Below are 20,843 nucleotides of genomic sequence, written 5' to 3' on the forward strand. Positions count from 1 at the left end.
TGCTACCTCACGGGAGGCCCGGAATGTGGGTAATTTTAGCTGGGCTGTTGCTGCCCTTAGCAGGATCTAGATCTCCTAGTGGAAATAAAATGACATACTTGGCACTCACTGCCAAGTGGCTTTCTAAAGCTCTTGTGCGAACAGACACCTCCAGGAGAAATAAAAAGTGTTACCATTTCCCATATCTTCACCAATACTGGTATTATGAGACCTCTCAGTTCCCAACCTTCTGGAATGTGAAAAGCTATCTCATTGAGGTTTTATTTTATACTTTCCTGATTTCTAGTGAGGCCAAGTGTCTTTTCTTTCTTTTCTTTTCTTTTTTTAAAAATATATTTATTTACTTATTTGGCTGCACTGGGTCTTAGTTGCGGCACATGGGATCTTCGCTGTCGCGTGCAGGATCTTTGCTGTGGCATGCGGGATCTTTTAGTTGCAGCAGGCGGGCTCTTAGTTGTGGCATGCACGTGGGATCTAGTTCCCTGACCAGGGATCAAACCCGGGCCCCCTGCATGGGGAGCTCGGAGTCTTAACCACTGGACCACCAGGGAAGTCCCCCAAGCGTCTTTTCATATTTTTCTGTCCCTTCCATTTTCTTCTTTTATAGAATTGTTGGCTCCATCCTTTGTATATTTTTCTAGTAGGAAGTTTTCTTTCCTTATTGCTTTATAAGAATTTTTTGATATTCTGCGTAGTAATCCTTTGTCAGTTATATACATCTCAAATACTCTCTTCCAATCTGTGATAAGGCTCTTAGTTTAGGAAGTCTTTCCATGTGTAGCTGTTTTAATTTTTAATGTTTTCAAATGTAAACATTTTTCCATGTACATTTTTGATATAACGTACATAATTAATTTTTAATTTTGTATATGGAAAGCCAATATAAGAACAACTTAATGAATATCTATCCATGTCCTCCTGTCCTATGTGTAATGATGCAAACTTATTTAATGTGTGTGTGTGTGTTTAGGCTGTCTCTGAATTCTCTCATCTGCTCCATTGTCTAAGCCTGTGCGACTACCATATTGTTCTCCTTATGTCTTTCCAGTACTCTTAATATCTGCTATGGAGATCCATCTTGCCTTCTTACTCCTTGCAATTGTAGTGACCCCTTATAGATCCACATGAATTTATGGACAAAACTTTTCATGTTCCATGAAAAATCCCAGTATCAATGGGGAAGGATAGACATATTTGTGGCATTGAATCTTTCCATCCATTAACACGGTATGTACCTCAATTTATACAGGTCTTCTTTGATGTTTTCCATAAGTCTTATACTTTTTCATAAAGATCTTACGCATTTTGTCAGGTTTATTTCTAGTAAACTTTTTTGGCGATATTGTAGACTTCATCTACCTTTATACTTTTGTTTGTTGCCAGTATCTGGGAACACGATTAATTTTTCTAAATTGAACTTGGATCTAACCCAACCTTGCTAAGAACTTGCTTACTATTTCTAGTAGTTTCTGTTCTTTTCCAATCCCTGAAGCTCTTATTTCTAATTGTGGTCCTGGGACACTGGCTTGGACCACTGTACGGCACTGAGCAGCCGCAGTCATAAGGGGCATGCTGTGTCCTTCCAGTTTAAAGAAAATTCTTTTTTTTTTTTTGGCTGCTGCCATGCGGCATGTGGGCTCCTTATTTCTCTGACCAGGGATCAAACCCACGCGCCCTGCAGTGGAAGCGCGGAGTCTTAATCACTGGACCCCCAGGGAAGTCCCAAGAAAATTCTTCTAAGACAGGGAAATAAAAATTACAAGTCCTGGGCTTCCCTGGTGGCGCAGTGGTTGAGAATCCGCCTGCCGACGCAGGGGACACGGGTTCGTGCCCCGGTCCGGGAGGGTCCCGCATGCCGCGGAGCGGCTGGGCCCGTGAGCCATGGCCGCTGAGCCTGCGCGTCTGGAGCCTGTGCTCCGCAACGGGAGAGGCCACAGCAGTGAGAGGCCCGCGTACCGCAAAAAAAATAAATAAATAAATAAAAAATTACAAGTCCTGTATTCTTTAAGGCTTCCTTGGCTTGAATATTTGTTTGCTAACTGTTTAATTATGATTTTTTGCATCTATGTTTATAAATAAATATGGCTATAATTTTTCTTTCTCATGTTCTTTGTATTCAGTTTTAAAATCAAGATTCTTGTGGACCGCGGAAGTGCCGGCGCTGTGGGAGCTGTCACCGTGGACCATGGCGGCGGCGGCGGCAGTACAGCACCGGCAGTGGAGCCGCCGGGGAGGGTCAATGCAGCACAGTGCCAGCCCTGCCCCTGGATCAACTCCAGGTCACCCGCAAGGACCTGAAGACAGGCAAGCTGAGGACTTCACCAGCGCTGACCTGGAAGTGGGTGGACTGTGGTTGACAACAGCTGAGACGCAGCCCGGCCGTCTTCCTGTTATCACAACCACCACCACCACCACCACCACCACCCCGTGGAGAAAGCAGCCCTTATGTAGTCAGAGGAGAAAACTGAGCTCATCTTCTCTTCTTGGTGAACAAACACCCTGAGCAGAAGGCAGACCGGTATCTTGCGTTATACAAACCGCCCCCTAAAGACAACATTCCCGCCCTAGTGGAGGAGTACTTGGAACGCACCACCTTCGTAGCCAATGACCTCGACTGGCTCCTGGCCCTGCCTCACAATAAATTCTGGTGCCAGGTTGTCTTCGACGAGACCCTGCAGAAGTGCCTGGACTCCTACCTGCACTGTGTCCCCCGAAAGTTCGACCAGCGGGTGGCCTCAGCCCCTGAGGTCGTTGACATGGAGAAGCACCTCCGCCGAAGTGTTTTTCTCGCCTTCCTTCGCGTGTCCACTCGCAAGGAATCCAAAGATCACTTCATTTCCCCCTCTGTTTTTGGATAAATCCTCTACAACAACTTCCAGTTTGACATCCCAAAGATCCTGGACCTCTGCGTGCTCTTTGGAAAAGGCAACTCCCCGCTGCTGCAGAAGATGATAGGAAACATCTTTATCCAACAGCCAAGTTACTATAATGACCTGGATGAAAGCATGCCCACCATCCTTCAGGTCTCCAGCAATATCCTCCAGCACTGTGGTTTGCAAGGGGACGGGGCCTGCACCACACCCCAGAAGCTTGAGGAGAGGGGCTGGCTGACCCCCAGCGACGTGCCTCTCCTGGAATTAAAGGACATCGTTCTCTACCTTTGTCATACCTGCACCACACTCTGGGCCTTTCCGGATATCTTCCCTTTGGCTTGCCCAACCTTCCAGAAACACGACTTCTGTTACAGGCTAGCTTCCTTTTATGAAATAGCAATTCCCGAACTGGAGTCTGCAATTAAGAAGAGGAGGCTTGAAGATAGCGAGCTGCTAGGTGACCTGTGGCAGAGGCTCTCTCATTCCAGGAAGAAGCTACTGGAGATTTTTCACATCCTCCTGAAGCAGATCTGCCTTCTCCCAGTCCTAGGAAGCAGCTGTGACAACGTTCAGGGCTTCACTGAAGAGTTCCTTCAGATCTTCAGCTCCTTGCTGCAGAAGAGGTTTCTCTGAGACTCTGATGCACTCTTCCCTGTGGCCGATGACGTCAGCCTGTTGCAGCAGTCCTCAGCCTTGGATGAGTCTCGGACCGCCTACAACCTCCAGGCAGTCGAGAGTGCATGGGAAGGGGTGGACCGAAGGAAAGCCACCGATGCCAAAGACCCACCGGTGGCTGAGAATCCTAACGGGGTCGTGGAGGCGGCAGAGGCGGTCAGCAGACCGTCATCGCTTCCCCAGGACTCGGAGGAAGAGGAGTGCCTGGGGGCAGCGGCTGCTCCAGGCCCCGCCGCGTGCGGCGTGGAGCTGGACTCACTCATCTCCCAGGTGAAGGACCTGCTGCCAGACCTCGGCGAGGGCTTCATCGTGGCCTGCCTGGAGCACTACAGCTATGACGCGGCACAGGTGATCAACAACATCCTGGAGGGGCGGCTGGCCCCTGCCCTCGGCCAGCTGGACCACGGCCTAGACAGACAGGTGAAGCCAGACCCGGCGCCCCTGCTGACGTCTCGTCACAACATCTCCCAGAATGTTGAGTTGGACGTGTTCAGCAGGGACTCAGTGGACCTGAGCCGGGTACACAAGGGCAGGAGGAAGGCAGCGACAGGCCCTTCACCATCCCTCAGGTGCTGAGAACCAAAGTGCACCATCCCTCAGGTGCGGAGAACCAAAGTGCACCACCCCTCAGGTGCGGAGAACCGAAGTGCACCATCCCTCAGGTGCTGAGAACCAAAGAGGAGGACGAGGACCCCAAGCCCGACCATCTTGTGCAGGACCCTGCAGTGCTGCGGGAAAAAGCAGAAGCCAGGTGCATGGCCTTCCTGGTCAGGAAGGGGTACCGGCATGACAGCTCAGCGGCAGTGGCTGGCAGCCCCCGGGGCCACGGGCAGAGCTGGGAGACAACACAGGAGCGCAGGAAGAAAGAAGCCAGCAAGCCACACGAGCCAACCACAACCGGAGAGCCATGGCTGACCGCAAAAGCTAAGGCAGGATTCCAACCTGAGGCCGCTGCGCCAGGGCCAGCCGGACCTGCCAGGCTGAGGTACCATAGCCTGGGGCTTCCTCGCCAGTTGGCCCCCTGCCAGGCCACAAGTTCAAGTCCACCCCTCGACAGCCTCAACTTCGCAGCCCCTGAGAAGGCCGCCTCATCGTCTGCCAGCCGGCCGTGAGCGCCTTCCTGCAGAACACACAGTGCCTTTATCCACAGCGGAGGAACCGTGCGGCCAGCGCGCAGGTGCAAGGGACGGGGTTGGAGCCCCAAGGCCAGTCCCCAAACCTCGTGCAGCCGGACAGCACATCCCTTTCTCCCTGGACGGCAGGAAACCTGTGTATTCAAAAACAAAAAACACACAAAAGCCCTGCAAATAAAGTTTTTGACCCTTTCAAAAAAAAAAATCAAGATTATTGTAACTGCCCAAAATCAATTGGAGGAGGTTTACGTTTTTCCTATTTCTTGAGAAACTTTAGTTCTGATCCTTATAGGGTTGATTGAACTCAGCATAAAACCTCCTGGGCTGGTAACATGATATGGTTGTTTATGTGGACATTTTAACTAATAATTGCATTTCTTTAATGGTTTAGGGTTAACTCATATGTTCTATTTCTTTTTTTTTTTTTTAATAAATCTATCCATCTATCTATCTATCTATTTATTTATTTATTTTGGCTGCGTTGGGTCTTTGTTGCTGCGTGCAGACTTTCCCTAGTTGTGGTGAGCGGCCGCTACTCTTCGTTGTGGTGCGCGGGCTTCTCACTGCCATGGCTTCTCTTGTTGGGGAGCACGGGCTCTAGGTGCGCGGGCTTCAGTAGCTGTGGTGCACAGACTTAGTTGCTCTGCGGCATGTGGGATCTTCCCGGACCAGGGCTCGAACCCATGTCCCCTGCATTGGCAGGCTGGGATTCTTAACCACTGAGCCACCAGGGAAGTCCCTGTTCTATTTCTTTTGGTATCATTGCTATTTTTTTTCTAGAAAGTTGTTCTTTCTGCCTAATTTTTCAGATTTATTGGCATAAGTGTGTTCACAGTATTCTCTTCTGACTTTTTACACCTCTATAAAGGTATGGAGACTTTTTACAGTGTCTATAGTTATGATCCCATTTTATTCATAATGTATTTTTGCTTTCTCTTTCTTTGCAGAGCTCTTTCAGCTTCATCTGCTTCAAAGTACTAGGTTTCGACGTTAATCCTTTTGCTATTCCCTTTTCTTGACCTGACCACTTAAGCTTCAAATATCCATTTTTTTCTTTTCTAATACATGCATACGACACAAATTTTCTCTTAAGTACTGTTTTAGCTATATTCCACAAATTTGCTTTCTATTGTTTTAAATAATCAATAAGTTCTAAATATGCCCAGTTTCCACTACAATTTTGTCTTTAGCACATGAATTATCTATCGATGTGGTGGTCTAGGTGAAAGTAGGGATCTGACTCAAATCCTGATGACTTAGCTTGAACCCACTGGAAATCAATATCCAACTGTCTGTGGATACGAGGATCAATCAGGGCTCAGCCTTCATCATATCCCCAAGAAACAGATACATCTCACACAAAGCAGAAAGAACATTAAAATTTTACTAATATTCTTGGAAAGATGAAGGAGGAGAGTAACACTTCAGGGATGCATTAGTCAGGGTTCAACCATGAGTCGAGCATCTACGATATATACATTTCATATAAGGACTTCTCTTTTTTCCAGCTTTATTGCGGTATAATTCACAAATACAATTGTATTTATTTATAATATACAACATGATGACTTGATATACATATACATTGTAAAATGATGACTACAATCAAGTTAACACATCTGTCACCTCACAGAGTCAACTTTTGAATGGTAAGAACTCTTAAGATCTACTCTTAGCAAATTTCAAGTCTCCAATACAGTATTTTTTTTTTTTTTTTTTTTTTTTTTTGTGGTACGCGGGCCTCTCACTGCTGTGGCCTCTCCCGTTGTGGAGCACAGGCTCCGGACGCGCAGGCTCAGCGGCCATGGCTCACGGGCCCAGCCGCTCCGTGGCATGTGGGATCTTCCCGGACCCGGGCACGAACCCGTGTCCCCTGCATCGGCAGGCGGACTCTCAACCACTGCGCCACCAGGGAAGCCCCCTTTTTAAAAAAATTTTATTTAATTAATCAATTTATTTATTTTTGGCTGTGTTGGGTCTTCATTGCTGAGCGTGGGCTTTCTCTAGTTGTGGCGAGCAGGGGCTACTCTTTGTTGTGGTGCATGGGCTTCTCACTGCGGTGGCTTCTCTTGTTGTGGAGCACGGGCTTTAGGTACATGGGCTTCAGTAGTTGTGGCACGTGGGCTCATTAGTTGTGGCTCACGGGCTCTAGAGCACAGGCTCAGTGGTTGTGGCACACGGGCTTAGTTGCTCCGCGGCATGTGGGATCTTCCTGGACCAGGGCTTGAACCCATGTCCCCTGCATTGGCAGGTGGATTCTTAACCACTGTGCCACCAGGGAAGTCCTGTTGATGAACACTTCGGTTGTTTCCATATCTTGGCCATTGTGAATAACGGTGCACTGAACATGGGACGTATCACAAAGCGATCTCTTTCTCTGACATACTGATTTCATTTCCTTCTGATATATACCCAGAGGTAGGATTACTGGATCACACGGTGCATATAAGGGTTTCTTACAGGACTCTGACTTTCTGCAGTTGTGGGGGCTAGTTAAGCAGTCTCCGTCAAGTGTTGTCTTATGTCTGATGCTGATGTCTGCAAGAAAGTATTTGGGCAGGAAGATGGATGTAAAGTGTGGGAGAGTAAGAATAAGCTGGAACCCTCAGGACAAGCTGTGGAGCACACGAGGGTAGACAGAAACCCACACAATCATTCTTGCCTCTGACTTTAGTGGTCTGGGTGTCCTGCTGAGGCCCTTCCTCTGGGAGCTAAAGATGCAGTATGCTGCTGGAGGGGGATGTGGGGAAACTCCTGGAAGCTGCAGGCCCAGCTGCTGCTTCACACCAGGGTGGTGAGTTGGGACAGCACACCAACAACACTTGAGCACCTAGAAAAGGTGCCGGGGGCCTGGTCCAAAACTACTGGGAAGGGAACTCTGGAAAACGTCGTTCGGCCTGGCCAAGCTCACACATTACAAAGCTACCACAAGGGGGCGAGATCCTGAGAATGTGGTTGGGATGGCATGGAATCTATAGGATTGACATTTTAACGTTAGTGAGCCCTCAGATCCACGAACATGGTACATCTCTCTATGTATTTAGGTCTTCTTTACCTTCTCTTAGTGGTGTTTTCAGTGTATGGGTCTTACACACCTTTTCCGAGATGATGTTTAATGCTCTGTTTTCAGAGACAGATTTCTAGTAATAGATCAGCAAACACTTCTATACTGCTTATTATGGGTCAGGCACTCTTCATAATACACGTAGATATAAATATAAACAAGCTCGCCTGAGCCTCACAACCACCTATGAGGAAGTTCTACTACTGTCTCCATCTTACACTATAGGACTGAAGCACAGAGGGGCTAAGTAACTTGCCAAGTGTCATAATCCAGCAGGTGGTGGCGAGGGGATTGGAACCCAGGCAGCTGGCTCCAGAGCCCCTACTCCCACCATTACGCTATGCTACTTGGCAGTAGCTAGCAAGGTTCACACAAGAGTCCAACAGCACAGAAAACAAGACTGATGCTCTGAATGGAAGATTCGATCTTATGTTCAGACTTGTTGAACTAGTTCTTTGAACTACTTCTATGACACAGCAAGGTCTCTCTTTCACAACTGCTGTGGGGGGGAGGGGTGTTTTCACCTCTGTCTTATATTGTTCTGTATCAAGATGAGCAATTTTTTTAGAACAAGTCCATGGAACTTCATCTGTAGTGGAAAAGCCAGTAGTAGGTTGGTCGAGTCAACTTTTACAGGAAGAAAGGGAGTGAGAGGTGATAGGATTTCACTTAAAAAAGAGTTTAAAGCAAACATACTGTTTTCATCCTGTCCCTAGCGTACTGAGCAGGACCATCCCCCCTACACACACACCAGCCATGTCCTCCACCTGCCCCTTTCTCGTCTGTAGAAAAACCTCAGCCTCCTCGGCCTGTCCTGAGTTCCAAAGAATGCATTTAATCAGAGAAGTGAGAAAATGCAGAAACAAAGGAAAACAGTCAAGCAAGAACAAGTAATACAATAGTTTAGCCATTAAACAAGGTCAAGGACCTTTAGTTCTTCCTCAAGGGCTCTAGATAATATTCTGAACCATATCCTTTGAGCTGTTTTTGCAGATACTGAAACCCCCACCCGTGAAAGATGTTAATTTCATGCTGACCACAAGCACGTAGACCCCAGACCGTTTGGAACCAGAAGGTTGAGGTTGTTGAGTCCCAATTACCTCACCACCCACCAATCAGAAGAATATCCACGAGCTGATCACACACTGCACCACTCCCCTCCCTCACCTGGTCTTGAAAAAAATTTTCCCTGAAAGTCATTGGGGAGTTGGGGGGTGTTTTGAGCACTAGCTTCCTGGACTCCCTGCTTGCCGCCTGCAATAAACGCTGCACTTTCCTTCACCACAACCTGGTGTCAGTAGACTGGCCTTCCTGTGCGTGGGCCAGTGAACCCAAGTTTGGTTTGGTAACACTAGTAATCAGGGAAATACAAATTAGGACCAATACAAGAGCTCCTTCCCACGTCGGATTGGGAAACATTGACGAGATTCTTTGAATGGACTCATGGGCAATGTTCTGGGGGAAAGAACACAGTTCTGATGAAGCAGGGCTCAGGCGGTCTCCATTCCCCTCATACCCCTCATGGCCTCCTGAGCTCAGCCATGGTCACTGTGCCCCTGGCCAATGCCCATCAACAACACAGCTGATGAAGAACGCAGTGGGATTCTATACAGCAATGAGAACTGATGATAAGAGGCAGAATGGGTGAACCGCAAACACAATTGAGTGACAGAAGGCAGACTCCAAAGTTCTGGGGCGTGTGAGTGCGTTTATACAAAGCACAGAAAAAAGACGAACCAACCTATTGTGTTAGAAATCAGGAGAGTGTTTTCCTGGGGGAGACAGGGAGAGGGAGTGAGATGGGGCAGAAGGTGGATCCCCAGGGGCTGGACTTTTCTGGTTTATAATCTACCTGGGACATTCATTTTTGGAAATTGTGAATTTAGCTGTCTGGGCTTCACACCTTAATTAGAAACTTCCTTATAATCCCACTGCAGATGTGTTTGCATGCACATTTGTCCTTAGTTCATGGAGAAAGGTCTGGACAGGTACACTGGACAACTGTACCAGACAACGTGTCTGGAGAGGGCTGGGGAGGATGAACACAGGGAATGGAAGAAGAGGAGATTTTCTTTCTAATTCTCTTGATTATAAGTTGCTTGAGTGTTTTACTAGAAGCCTATAATTTGGTTCATCTGTATAAAATATTTTTTAATACACAAGAATGGAGTCCCAGTAATTTTTATTTTTGTGGTAACTAATATACCCCACCATTATTTTAAGGACCGCCCCCCCCCCCCCCCACCAAACCCCGAGCTGAAGTGCAAGGACACAGCCTGTGACCAGAGGAGCTGAACTAAGGGCCAGACGGGTTCAGAGATGGAGTGAGCAGCCGTGTTGAGAGCAGGGTCTCAGGCCACTCTCTCAACAGATGTGCTGTCTTTCCCGAGACGGGCGGGGCTGGTTATCAGAGTGCCAAAGGACTGGGGCAGCTCCTCCAGTAGCAGCTGAACATGGGCTTTCTGCTCTAAAAGAGCAAAGATGAACAACAGACTCCAAACTCTGTGGAGGCAGGGGGAAGGACAGCAAGACACAGGGGGACATTTGCTCATCTGCGTTGACCCAGGGACTTGACTTAGGGTCCAGGGTGGCATTTCCAAGAAAGGCTTTTTCAGGCTATGGTCATGTGAGATGACTCATGCCGGGTCATCTTGGAGGTGAAAGTCCCAGAGGGTGGAAGACGCTAAAGGCCTTGATTCATGCTGGGTCTGAGACAGACAAAGAGAAATGAAGCCTAATAATTAGGGAGGAACCTGGAAGGGAAGAGGCAGCCATGAGGGAGAAGAGGAGGAAAGTGAGGGGGAGAGGAGGAAGATAAAACACGCTGGGCAGATGAAGAGAAGCAAAAGGGGCCCAAGAGAGGAGAGAATGGAGGCAGGGAGGCTGAGGGAGGGAGGGAGGGACAGGGAAGAGGGGACAAAGCAGGGAGTGAAGCTGAAGTGAGCACACGGAGGACACAATTGTCCCAGCTAAAAACTAGTTAAAAACAGTTTCCATCCTGTGGTGTTCCGTTTTAACTCACTCCCTCACTCCATATTGATTTTCACAAATGATTCCTTTCTTGTTAGATTCGTATCGTGCACCTGCTATTTTTCTCTTTTGAGACACTCCCTAACACTCCCTTCCTTTGCGAGCATTCTTCATTCCAGAGAGAAGGTCACAGTGTGATAACCTCGGAGACCACCAGGGCCCGTCACGGGACCACCGGATTCCAACCTTGATGGTTTTGATATGTTCCGTGGATGAAGAAGGCGGGCCCTGCACCTACCCTGTTCCTTATTGACAACCCTGTTCCTTGAGGCTGATACTGTAAGACTCCTCACTTCCCCCTCCAAAAGGAGGACACAGACTTGAAGGCATTACCCTGGCAAAGCAATAAAGCTATTCTTTTCTACTTCACCTTAAACTCTGTCTCTGAGATTCAGTTTGGCGCCGGTGTACAGAGGCCGGGTTTTGGCTACAGCAGAGAGGCTGCAGGAGCTTCGCAGAGAAAGGGAAAGCTACAGAAAGGAAGGTCTCCCCAGAAAGGGCGGAAGGTCCAGTGATGGGTAAACTGGTAAGGAGGGAGGGGCCAATGGGGAGGAGGGCGGCTCACCTTGGGCGTCCCCAAGCATCTGTGTGCAGACTGGGCCAGGCTGGGGTTCCTGCCTGAAGTGTGCCTAAATCCGCTTACCAATGCAGGGGACACGGGTTCGAGCCCTGATCCGGGAAGATCCCAGGCAGGATCTTCAGGCAGGAACCCCACAGTCCTGCCCTCAAGGCAATCCCAGTCTGGATCCATAGTGACCCCCACCCTCTCCATCCCACAGACCCCCTCCTATATCTGCCTGTAGACACAGCAGCCTGGACTTTTGCCCCAGCAGCTACGTACAGGTGTTGCCCTGACACCTGCAGTCAAGTTGGGGTGGAACCAGGGGTAGTCATCAGTTAGCCATTAATAAATAAGAAACTGTAAACTGTCTTCACTGATCGAGCTTGCTTTAATTGTTTTTACAAAAACTTGCATGTATTCTAAGCTTAACATAGTCTAAACAGTAAGGTGTTTGCCCAAGTTTTTATTTTAGGAATTTGGAGTCAGCTGTGTCCAGTTTGAGCTCAAGCCAGTTAAGATTGGTTAAGACCACTGACCCTCCAATTGGGCATGTGTGAGTGTCTGCTGGGAGACCTTTCGACATCAGAGGTGATGCCGAAAGCTCAGACTCCGTACACTGGTGCTGAATCAAATCTCGGAGACAGAATTTTGGGTGAAGGAGAAAAAAATAGCTTTATTGCCTTGCCAGGCTCCTGCCCTCGAAAATGTGTCCCAACCCGGGAGGAATTGGTGAGGAGTGTTTTTGTTTGTTTGTTTGCATTGGGTCTTCGTTGCTGTGCACGGGCTTTCTCTAGTTGCATCGAGCAGGGGCTGCTCTTGAGCAGGGGCTACTCTTCGTTGCCGTGCGTGGGCTTCTCACTGCAGTGGCTTTTCTTGTTGCAGAGCACGGGCTCTAGGCGTGTGGGCTTTAGTAGCTGTGGTACGCCAGGGAAGCCCCTGGTGAGGAGTTTTATACCAATAGTTCAAGGGTGGGATTGCTGACAAGATTAGGGTGTGTGCAGGACCGGCTCCTGCAATTTGGCCTCAGGTAATCTCGAACAAGGACCCTGCCCCAAGGCTGCACTGTTGCTTCTTGACGGCTCCTCCCTTGTCTCTGTATCCCCTCCCTCCTCTGATTAGCAACTGTTTGAACCTGCCCTTTGGAATTCAGTGAAGGTCATGGAGGCTGAACAGAAAGGCTCCCGTGCCCAGGGGCCCCACAGGGTTCTGCTTGGTTTCAGAGGGTCAAAAACTCCACCCTCAGTGGGAGCTGGTGCTGCCATCTTTGGACACTCTCCCCATGAAGACCCTGTAGCTTAGCTGCATCTGCGCAGAACGACAATTACCTCGCCTTCTTCTTATCTCCAGTCACCTTTCGCCATGCTCCCCACGCCTCAGCTTTATCTCGTAAATACCCCAAGCCCTCATCATTTCTCCCATGTTCTCTCTTGGATGCCTCCTGAGTAAACCTCTTCTCTGCTGCAAACCTTGGCATCTCAGCCTTTGGCTCACTGTGCGTGGGGCAAGCAAGCCTTGTTGGGAGGCAACCACGCCCAGGGACAAGGCAGGACAGAAAGGGGAGGATGTACTGCAGGTAGCCATGATGGCAGCTCTGCTCCAGGGGCCGGTGGGAACCGCTCTGGCTAACTCGTGGGCTGGTCTTGGTCACACTAAGCATTGTGGAGTGTTCTGAGAGGCACCCCAGGACCCAGGTTTTCATCGTTGTTGTCTCCACCCAGCTCCACACTGCCAGCATCTTTGGTAAACTTAGTGGGAGGAAAGGTGTACAATCAAGAAAATCCCACCCAGAGCTTCACCTTTGAAAACAGGTAGGACCCTGTGGGTCTCCTGGGCATGAGCCTTTCCGTTTAGCCTCCATGACCTTCCCTGCGTTCCAAAGGGCAGGTTCAAATAGTCACTAATCAGGGAAGAGAAGAGATGCAGAGACAAGGGAGGAACAGTCAACAACAATAGTGTAGCCTTGGGGAAGTGTCCTGGTTCCACATCAAGGGATACACATAACAATATCTTTGAGCTCTTTACAGAACTAAGACCTCCAACAAATGGAAGATGTAGCGTTCTTCATTCCAGGGATGACAACCTGAGGCCAGATTAAAGGAACCAGAGAAATTCATCAAAAGATTACCTGAAACCAGATTAAAGGGGTACAGGCCCTGCACACACCCTAATCCTTATCAGCAACCCCACCCTGAACCATTGCTATAAAAATCCTCACCAAATCCTCCTGGGTTGGGATGCACAGTTTTGAGGGCACTAGCCCACTGTGGCCCCCTTTGCCTGGCAAAGCAATAAAGCTATTCTTTTCTACTTCACCCAAAACTCTGTCTCCAAGAATTAATTTGGTGTCAGGGTACAGAGGCCGGAGTCAGCTTCAAATCTGGTGCCCAGTGTGGGGCCGACTTGGGAACAGCCCCAGGAGGGTCCCCTGGCTTGATCGGATGCTCTGAGGTTTTCTCCATGCCATCCCCTTTCAAGAGAGCAGAGGGCTGCAGAATTCTTTTAGTGGCCAGATCGCCTGGGACCCTTGCCTGGAAAGACCCAGCCCTGGTCATACCCCTTCCACCATCCCAGCAGTCAGCACTCCTCCAAGTCAGGAGTGGGCAGCAAAAGAGGGACCATCTTAGCAGCTACCAAGGTCACTTTTGCCTTGAGGACACTCCCTTCTTCCTCCTGCCTGCACCAGCTCAGATTTCCTACCCCAAGGAGTTATTGGGGGGAAGGAGAAAAATAGTGTCTGACATCGAGACACCTCGGCCAGAATCTGGGTAAGTCCCCTGGATGTGCGCTCTGGGGCTCCTTCAACTTTGTCCCTCCGGGGAACTTTTGCCTACATCTGGGGAACATTTCGTTTCCATCTGGGGACTTTCCGTTTTGGAAATCCCACGTAAGGCACTGCTTGGACTAAGGTCACTGGCTTAGTGGGACTCTGAGCTCTGAGCTGTCTGATGTTTTCAAATGTTGTTTTTTGTATCTGTTTTCGTTTTGTTTCTGGCGTGAGTCTTCCGTCTGCTGGTGAAGGTTCTGGTTTGTTTCCAGTCCCTGATTCCATCTGATAATTTTCCCTGGGGAAAACTGTGGCAGCTTGGTTGACCTATAGTGATAAACCTAGGACTAAGACAAGAACGCGATTCTATTGTCATTCTGTTTGGCCAATGTACATTCTTGAAAGTGAGGAAAGGTGGCCAGTGAATGGTAGCCTAAATTATTATACTCTTCGTCCGCTAGAACTGTTTGGTCACAGGAATGGGAAGGCTGGGACTTCTCTCCACTCCATGTGGATTAGCCACACTGAGTTCAGTCCCTTGTGGGAACTGAGCCACTTTGGGCTCCCTGAGAGCCAATTCTGGGTTTGTTCTCTTTTAAAAACTGAGCCAGTCTGTTTGGAAGCCTATGTCTGTGAATGGAAGTGGAATTTTTAAACTATACCCGCTCTGATTTTCTGTCTGTGCAGCTGTAGCTTATCTGTCGTTTGTGTTTTTTTCGTGTATTATTTTGGGGTGAGCCACTCTGGGAAAATTCTAACTGCTCGTTGCGAGCCACTTTGAGACCTCTGTCTGGGAGTAGAAACGGAATCTTTGGGCTATTTATCGATTGCATTGTAATCAGATGTGTAACCATGCCCTTTTCAAGTCTTTCTGTCATTTACAGATAGTTTTTATTGTACTCTGATGCCTTTGCAAAAGTGCTTCATCTTTAAGAAGATTTACGTGAAGGACCATTTTGACAGGTACAGGTCTCATAAACTTCGTATCCTACTGCTGAACTGGGTAAGAAATTAAAAATCTTAACGGAGAATCTGATGGCTTCATAAAAAGTTGAAAAAGGATTGGTCACTGAGTGAACTGGTGAATACAGTTAGAATGTTTATGGGGTTTTTATTACTTTTTTTTTTTTTTTTTTTGGATGGGAAAGTAGGATTCGTTGGTGGGCATGAGTAAGGAAGAGACAGTGCCAAGACTCTCATGAGTGCAGGGCCCATCATTTATCCAGGGAGCCACGATTAGGGATATATTTGACTCCACAGCCATCCGGGATGAGCTGCTTTTCTGCCACCATGTTTTCAAATTCATCTGCATTAAACTTAGTAAATCCCCACTCCTTGGAGATGCGGATCTTCTGGCGGCCAGGGAACTTGAACTTGGCCCTGCCTAGGGCCTCAGTCACACGATCCGTGTTCTGCAGCTTGGGGAAGATGGATATTATGACTTGGCCAATGGGGGCCCTGGCCACTGCGCCCTTGGGCTTTCCAAAGACTGTGCATATCCCTGTCTGGAGCCTAGATTGGGCACAGCATGCCAGTCGTGAATGTCCACTGGAAAGGACTGTCTCCAAGGTCCCTTAGGGGAACCCATACAGGCAACAGGCTGCATACACTACCGAGGAGTCTACTGTTTGCAGCCATGGTACACTGGGGAAAAGAGCATGGCTGGCTTAATTGACTGCAGATTATTACTGGTTTTGATCTGTGTTTTCCAGACATAGAGAAGTCCTTCCCCTCAAGCTACTTATGACTTAGAGCAATTGGATAAATTACACCTCTGTCAGAAAAATGGAAATATATATTTTTTCTCTCTGCCTGGTCCCTCCAGAAACTGGAGATTCTTGTGTTCTGAGCAGCCTTACCAGGTGAATGGGAAAGACTGTCTCCTGGCATGTGTAGGAATCTTGATATTTCGGCGACTTCTAGAAAGGAGAAATCCACGAAGGCAGAATCTGGTGGCAGGCTTCTGTTTCAATAGATATGAAATTCTAGTTCTGTTCATTGAAGTCTGTATTTATGAAAGTTATTGTGTTAATCACACTTTTGCCCTGATGTTTAGGAGGAAAGGAAAATTACCTCGTGAAGTTATCAGAGTGTAATTACTCATGACTTATCACCGTTTGCTTTAGGTCTACTGCTAAAAGCGTATATACAATGCTTGTGTGACAATTGGGTATAAATGATCAAATGTACGGCCTATAAAGCATTTCTTCATTAACATACCTCTGAGCTTGCTCACAATATACCTGATCAATTTTTCCCCAACATGGATTAACTAGGCAAATACAAAGGAGGTCTAGCACCAAGGGACACGATCTGCACCAGGGGCAAACAGCTGAATTACCCCAGCATTGAGGGACAGATGTTTTGATCATCAGTGTCTTCTACTGAAAGACTTTCAATCAAGAGAGGATATGATGAAAGAAAAACATCTGCACATATTAATGTATGAGGAAGTCACTGGCTTATACATGGTTTAACTTAAATTTTGCTCATCAAAGCAGCCTGTTTTGTGGCCTTTCAGACATGCATTGTACATCTGCTTTAGCCATCAAGGAGGAGAATGCATTTGAAAGTCAAAATGGAGGAACTGTTGTTCAGACATCCAAGGTAAAACGACGTGACTGTTGCAGAAGTTCCAGTTGTCACTTCCTTCTACCTCTAACTGCGTCTGTTGCACCAAAATGGCAGACAAAGGGATTGAGATCTCAGTCATATAAGACTCAGACCCAGGACTTGGAACTCAAATATATTTCTAATTCGGTATCTATCCATTCCCCCAAATTTAGACAGGGTTATGCTCCATTTCAGCAGGAAGTAGCCAGAGTGGTTGTCATCCCATCCTTTGAAGGATTTGGGGAAAGATAAAAGCGAAGTGGGGATTAAAATTGAGTCCCCCTAGAATCGAGTTCTTCTGCCGAGTTTATGATTAACATCTCTATCGAAAACAATTTTTCCTTTTCTTATCCAACATCTGTTCTCCTCAAGATTGAGGAGTGTCAAAGAAAAGGGGGGGAGTGAAACTGAGCAGGGCCCTGTGGGTCTCCTGGACATGGGAGTCTTTCTGTTCAGCCTCCCTGACCTTTCCTGAGTTCCAAACGGCAGGTTCAACACTGGAGCCTACCTGGGTTCCTTGGTGGGACTAATGGTGGACTCTGGGAGGGCTCACGCCAAGGAGTACTACCCAGAACTTCCGCTGCCAGTGTCCTTGTCCCCACAGTGAGCCACAGGCACCCCCAGCCTCTGCAGGAGACCCTCCAACACTAGCAGGTAGGTCTGGTTCAGTCTCCCCTGGGGCCACTACTCCTTCCCCTGGGTCCCGATGCGCACACTACTTTGTGTGTGCCCTCCAAGAGTGGAGTCTCTGTTTCCCCCAGTCCTATTGAAGTCCTGCATTCAAATCCCAGTAACCTTCAAAGTCTGATTCTCTAGGAATTCCTCCTCCCGTTGCCAGACCCCCAGGTTGGGAAGCCTGACGTGGGGCTCAGAACCTTCACTCCAGTGGGTGGACTTCTGTGGTATAAGTGTTCTCCAGTCTGTGAGTCACCCACGCAGCAGTTATGGGATTTGATTTTACTATGATTGCGCCCCTCCTACCATCTCATTGTGGCTTCTCCTTTGTCTTTGGATGTGGAGTATGTTTTTGGTGAGTTCCAGTGTCTTCCTGTCGATGATTGTCCAGCAGCTAGTTGTGATTCTGGTGTTCTCACAAGAGGGAGTGAGAGCATGTCCTTCTACTCTGCCATCTTGGTTCCTCTCAGCCCTTTTTGTAGTTTTGATGTGCATTTCTCTGATAGTTAGTGAAGTTGAGTATCTTTTCATGTGCCTCTTGGCCATCTGTATGTCTTCTTTGGAGAAATGTCTATTTAGGTCTTCTGCCCATTTTTTGATTGGGTTTTTTTTTTAATTGAGTTGTATGAGCTGTTTGTATATTTTGGAAATTAAACCCTTGTTGGTCACATCATTTGCAAATATTTTCTTGCAGTCAGTAGGTTGTCTTTTTGTTTTGTTTTGTTTATGGCCTCCTTTGCTGTACAAAAGCTTATAAATTTGATTAGATCCCATTTGTTTATTTTTGCAAAAGCAAAAATTTCAATTGTCTTGGGAGACTAACCTAAGAAAACATTGGTATGATTTACACCAGAGAATGTTTTGCCTATGTTCTCTTCTAGATTTCTATGATGTCATGTCTTCTATTTAAGTCTTTAAGTCATTTTGAGTTTATTTTTGTGTATGGTGTGAAGGAGTGTTCTAACTTCACTGACTTACATGTGGCTGTCCAGCTTTCCCAACACCACTTGCTGAAGAGACTCTTTTTCTCCATTGTATATTCTTGCCTCCTTTGTTGAAGATTAATTGACCATAGGTGTGTGGGTTTATTTCTGGGCTTTTTATTCTGTTCCATTGATCCATATGCCTGTTTTTGTGTCAATACCATGCTGTTTTGATTACTGTAGGTTTGTAGTATTGTCTGAAGTCTGGGAGGGTTATGCCTCCAGCTTTGCTCTTTTTCCTCAGGATTGCTTTGGCAGTTCTGGGTCTTTTGGGATTCCATATAAAATTTAGGATTATTTATTCTAGTTCTGTGAAAAATGTCATGGGTAATTTGAAAGGGATTGCAAATGACATTCAGCCTGCCTAGTGCCAGTCAAACAGCTGCCTGTCCAGACAGCGTAAAGAGAGCATGCTGGACTGGACATCTACTAATACAGAAAAAAAAACATTTCTGCTACAAATGAATGAGAGCTAAATACTCTCCAAGAACAGTCAGCTCCTGATTGGCCATTGGGTTCAGTACACATTTCCCATCAGTATCCAAGCAAATGTTTGGCGTTAATGAGGTTGATGTGAAATTCACGTCCAGTTTGTACTTCACTTCACCTTCCTTTGCACCTACAACACAAGAAGAGATCTATAGAGACACTAGTTCTTAACCTGAGCTTCTTGCAGTCCAGAAAAAAGCCAGGTGCTAGATTATTTCAACCACAGTTCCTTGGGGCTTTCTGAGTCCCTGTTTCACCCAGAGTGTGGGGAGGGACATCTCCCTGTCTTGGGCGATGTCCAAGCTCAAGCCCCCCTCCCAGTTGGGCCCCTGCTGTGCTTTCGGGCCCACGAGGCCCATGAGATATTTGGCTGCATCACCATCCATCACATGTTACCTAACTTCTTCTTTTACTATTTGAACCTAAGTAGTAGTTCTTCAAGTTCAAAAAACAAACAAAAAAGGCAAAAGCAATCATGTTTTTCTATGGATTTCTATTAAATTTATATATTACTTTAGTTTTATTCATTCCTTATTAAATTTATTACAAAGCATTTTCTATGGGTTTTGTCCCTACTGTGAACGGAATTAGAAGATATTCATGAAAAGACACACACCATTACAAAATCAAAATGACAAAGAAACCCAAAACTAAAAGCAAAGTTGTGCCATCGTTCTTGCCAACTCCAGCCCTGTCGAACACCACGGCTTCTAACTACCTCTCTAACTTCCACAGTCCTTTCCTTACAGTTACATGATGTGCTTATACTTCTGGGTCTTGATCCATCATCTTTTGACGTCATTTCTGATCGGGGAGAATGTACACCACAGCATCTTCCTTTCACTCGTCTCTGCCTGTGAAGTGATATCACTGTTCTCAGACCCTCAACTCTTCCCCACCCCCCCAACCCTTCAGCTTAAATTCTATTTTTCATCATGCCAACCATGAACGTCTCCCGTGGCTCCCATATTTGTAACAGGAGGGCTCAGCCTCCCCTGTGTTTCTCCCTGCCAGTCCACCTCCCCTGAAACTTCAGCTTTTCATTTTACATTTCAGAGAAAATATTCTGCTGTGTTAAACACCCACCACTTTCTGCAGTTTAAATCTAAAGGTATGCAGATATTTGTCTCTCCACGAGCAGGAAGAGTTATCCTTCCCTTCGTAGTGTTGCAATGTCGCTTGTGCAATGACACTTGTGCACCTCAAAGTCTCTTAGTGTCACGTTCAGAGGTATTTCATATTTGATATTTCATAACCAGACAGGGAGCATGCCCTTGTTAACCCGAATTCTGTTTGGAGCACACCAGAAACCATCCTGGGGACATGGCGGGGTGCCCCAGGGGAACTCATCAGAGGGGAGATTGGGGCCAAAGGATCCCCAGGGAGGATGCAGGACCACTGCTCAGCCCGAGCAGGGCTGGGACAAGAATGAGGGTTCCTGTAAATGTCTCCTGTACAGAAAGAGCAGTCAGCTCGATCAAACGAAAATATAGGACCCCAGTTAAATGTGAATATATTTTTGGTTAAGTTCCAAAAATATATATTTGTTGTTTATCTGAAATTCAAAGTTAACCGGGTATGCAGTCTCTGTCACTAGCAGTCCTCTGATACAGTGCTTGTGTCTGTACCCTCTGACACCTTGACACAGAGCATGGCACCTTCACAGGGTTCCAGGATGATGAAGATACCTCCCCTCCAGCTCCCTAGGTGACAAATGCTCCTGTCCCCTCACTCGGGCCCCTCCGACCCTCAGCCCTGACCCTCCTTTGCCCTCTCCAGACATCTCCCCAGGATCCTGGTCCTGTCTCAGTCCCTCCCCTCTTCCCTGAAGTCTCTCACATGTGCTCTCTGGTCTGACTGGGCCAACTCCAGACTCCTGGGCTGGAAACCCCGGCTTTGCTTGTGACCTTCTCCTGCCCCTCTGTGTGCATCCTAGTATAACTCACAGTCTTTAAGAAAGTGTCTCAGTGTTGGCTAGGGAC

At 47.4% G+C, this 20,843-nt stretch overlaps 2 pseudogenes; one reads left to right on the forward strand and one right to left on the reverse strand.

Annotated features, from left to right (window-relative positions):
• LOC101332479 (activating signal cointegrator 1 complex subunit 2 pseudogene) overlaps nt 1-5,317 on the forward strand; it is a 44,403-nt pseudogene extending 39,086 nt beyond the window's left edge.
• A 10,340-nt stretch (nt 5,318-15,657) lies between these two features.
• LOC117314352 (small nucleolar RNA SNORA70) lies at nt 15,658-15,782 on the reverse strand (annotated as a pseudogene).
• Nucleotides 15,783-20,843: the final 5,061 nt, after the last annotated feature.

Source organism: Tursiops truncatus, chromosome 11, assembly GCF_011762595.2.
Source record: "Tursiops truncatus isolate mTurTru1 chromosome 11, mTurTru1.mat.Y, whole genome shotgun sequence".
Taxonomy (NCBI): Eukaryota; Metazoa; Chordata; class Mammalia; order Artiodactyla; family Delphinidae; genus Tursiops; species Tursiops truncatus.